General features: G+C 39.5%; 1 protein-coding gene across 3 annotated transcripts in view; it reads left to right on the plus strand.

Annotated features, from left to right (window-relative positions):
• Window positions 1-3835, plus strand: part of LOC106869122 (uncharacterized) — a 54797-nt gene that overhangs the window by 24970 nt on the left and 25992 nt on the right. The gene's annotated exons all lie outside the window — the stretch shown is intronic.

Genomic DNA, 3835 nt, shown 5'->3' on the forward strand with positions numbered 1-3835 from the left:
TGTGTGTGTGTGTGTGTGTGTGTGTGTGTGTGTGTGTGTGTGTGTATATAATACATACAGCTTAGCTGCACCCTCGTTACACGAGGAAAGCCATTGCCAAAAAGACTTACTGAAATGATTCATTATTGATGCCATGTGATGCCCTTATTTGACTTTTAAGCCCAGTCAAAGTTTTACACAATTTATTACATACTGCACGGTTGTGCTGGCTTGCAGGAGAAACAGGTGCCATAGTATGCACTCTCTTAAGATGTCTTTTCAGACTTCCAACTGATAGTCACACCCTTCCACATTTTACACATGTTCTGTTTTGAATTGTAATAGCCACATCACTATCTATCACGGGTCGATTCCTGTGAGATTTTTGATGGCTGACCAGGCCTGCACGACTCAAACACCTTCTCCCACACACCGCACACACAAAAGCAACACTCTCTCATTCTCCACAGGCTCCCCTCCTTCTAAGTCCCCTCCTAATTCCCTCATACTTCACACTCTCAAACCCCATACAGTCACTATGCACTGTCTTCCTCCATCCATCCCGGTCTTGTGCCTCCCTGTCCCAATCACCAACTGCAATTCCTGTCTGTATAAGAGCATTTTTAAGACAATCCTTAAACCTTAGTTTAGGCTTATGCGCTGGTCTCCTGCCGTTTTCCAGCTCAATACAATAGCTGCTATGGGAGTCTCTCATTACTCATCCTTTCTAGATGTTCCCCCACCTCGAACGTCTTTGCAGAATCATTGACGCTATACTTCTACTGCCACTCCTCTCCATCACCTCCACATTACTAGTGGTCATTTTCCAGTTTATCCCCCAAATTTTTCTTAGCTAGTACTGATTACCTTACATGCCTACGGTAAACAACCCATTCCTCACTTCCATATAGCAAAGATGGCAGGGCGCACGTGTTATATACTTTAACTTTAATTTGTGAAGATATATTATGTCGTATCTACTGACGCCTATGGAGCCTACTAAAAGCCTACCAAAATCACTACATCATTATGACCAACAGTCCTCAAGGTACTTCCTAAATAAATAAATCTAGACATAGTCTCCAACCTTTGACCATTCACAGTTATAAAAGGTTCCATATACATCTTGGAGGGAGAAGGATAGTACATTATAATAGTTTTTTTCAAGTTGATCGTTAAACTCAATGCTGCACATGCTGCAGAAATCGCATTCAGTATGTGCTGCATATCTTTCTGGGAATGTGCCAACAGGTCACAATCATCTGCATACAAGAACTCAATGAGGTGAGAATGCAGAATTTTCGTTTTGGCATAGATTCTTTTGGGATTGAACAGTTTTCTCGTTGTCCTATATTTTATATAGACCCCTTCAGAGCAATCTTCAAAAGTTATTTGAAAGACTGTTGCAAAATACATAGCAAACAACGTAGGAGTTGGAATATCACCTTGTTTTACACTATTTTAGATAGAGGTTGGATCTGATAAAGCACCTCCAGCATTAATTCTCACTTCTATCTAAGCATTCTCACAAATTTTTCAGGATCTCCCAAAGTGTAATTATATTGACAGAATCAAACGCTTTCGTTAGATCAATGAAAACCTGATATAAGTCCATATCCTGTTCGATGCACTTCTCTTGCAACTGTCTAGCTGAAAATATCATATCCATAGTACTCCTACTATCCCTAATACCACATTGCGATTCTGGTATAACCTCATCAGCAATGTGCAGAAGCAATCTGTCCAGCATTACCCTACAAAGGACCTTTCCAGCAACAGCTAACAGACAGACGCCGCGATAATTATTACAGACATCCTTTTCCACCTTTCGATTTATATAGTATCTCCATAGTCGCATCATACCAATCCGGGGGGACCTCTTCACTATGTCAAACTCTTTGAATCACATCTGTCAACACTGTACAAAGATGATCACCATCACATTTATATATCTCTGCGCCTAGTCCATCCATCCATTCATACCAGGGGCTTTTCTATTGTTCAATTTCCTGATTGCCGCTTTTATTTCAGCCAAGTTTGGAATCTCTGCTGAAAGATGTTTTGTTGGTCTCTCAGGTATATTATCAAGAAAAGTAGAGGTCAACTTCAGTGGGTCTATTGAGTAACTCATCAAAATGCTCTTTCCATCTCCCAACAATATCTTTAGGATTCGTTAATAATTCTGTGCCATCTTTGCTCTGAAGTGGCGCAACCGTTGATGAAGTTGGTCCATAAACTTTTTTCAAGTGAGAGCAAAACATTTGGAATTGTTAGCATTAAAAGCTTCTTGGATTCATCGCATCTATCACTCAACAATTTTCCTGCATTATCCTCAGCTTCCTCAGCACTGTTGCCTTTACTGCCTTGAAATGTGTAGCCACTGTCTTGTTCGCTGACATGTCAACATTTTGCAAGATGTTAAATACCCTTCGCTTCACCTCTAAGATAAGACTAATTTCTTCATCATTATCGTCAAACCAATCTTGATGTTTTTTTACAGCAAAGCCAAGAATGTTACTACAAACTTCATATACTTTTTCTTTGAATGACTTCCAACTTCTGTCACAGGACAAACTATTTATCTCACTTACAAACTCATTGAGTACAGAAGGTATCTTAAGTTTACTGACATCAATCCGTTTAGGTAACTTATCATTATTTGCTCTAACCTTACAAAATTCATCTTAGCACGCAAAAGCCTATGGTCGGTTCAGCACTCTGCACCACGCATCACTCGTATAATAAGAAAGTCCTTAGTATCTCGTTTCCTAGTTAGGATGTAATCTATAAGATACTATTTCATAGAACCAGGGTGCATCCATATCATTTTATACTTATTTTTTAGTTGACACATTGTGTTCATGACACATAAATCCCTCTCTACGCAAATTTGTAATTGTAGTAAACCATAACTGTTGGAACTCACAACCCCATGCCTTCCTAAGACACCCCAGGTTTCCCAATCTGCACCAATGCGAGCATTAAAGTCACCTAAAATGACAACTTTGTCACCAGCGGAGATACTGTAAGTGATAGATAGAAGGCAAGTTTATCGTCTTCTGATGAATTCATAGTTGGAGCATATATACTTATAAGTGTTGCATAGCAACCTTTTCTTAACGGAAATCTTAAAGACATCAAACGATCAGAATGACCACATAGTAGTTCTTCAAATTTTGAAGCCAAGGTGGGTTTGATTGCAAATCCTACTCCTATTTCTCTCTTATAGGTCTCATCTCTACCGCTCCAATATAATTTCTCTACAAAATTCCCTTTTCCATGAATTCTTGTTTCGGCTAATGCTACAACATCCATATCATATCACTATAAATCTTTTTCAACAAGTGCGGATCTTCTCTCCGGACGAGATTTCAGACAATCGTTGTCTAATAAAGTTCGAACATTACAACATCCAATATTCATAGGCTTGCATCTTAACCTGAACTTACTGTTTCAGGATAACGATCGGATCTGTGGTGCCCTGGAACACCTGCCGGGCCAGACCACAGAACAGAATGTTCCAGAGCCCTTTTTGTCATTTGCTTCAGTATCAATATCAACTTTCATTGTGTGGTTGTGCCTTTTTAGGCTTCATTTTCTTTTTCCTCCCCAGCAATACCTGTGCTTGACGCTTTTTAAAGTGAGATAAAGATTTGCGCAGAAACTATTCCCACTCTCAAAACTACAAAGCATGATCCAAAAAGAAGAGCAAGTTGACATCATTGGGTGCAATTTGCAGTCACAGGTTTCATATCAGTGTCTTTTTCCCACTTTTTGCCCAATCAAAGGCTAACTACAAGACAGCGGTGAAGTATTTAAACTCAGAGTTACCTTCCCCTAGATAGACTGCCTTCAC

Source organism: Octopus bimaculoides, chromosome 14, assembly GCF_001194135.2.
Source record: "Octopus bimaculoides isolate UCB-OBI-ISO-001 chromosome 14, ASM119413v2, whole genome shotgun sequence".
Lineage (NCBI taxonomy): Eukaryota > Metazoa > Mollusca > Cephalopoda > Octopoda > Octopodidae > Octopus > Octopus bimaculoides.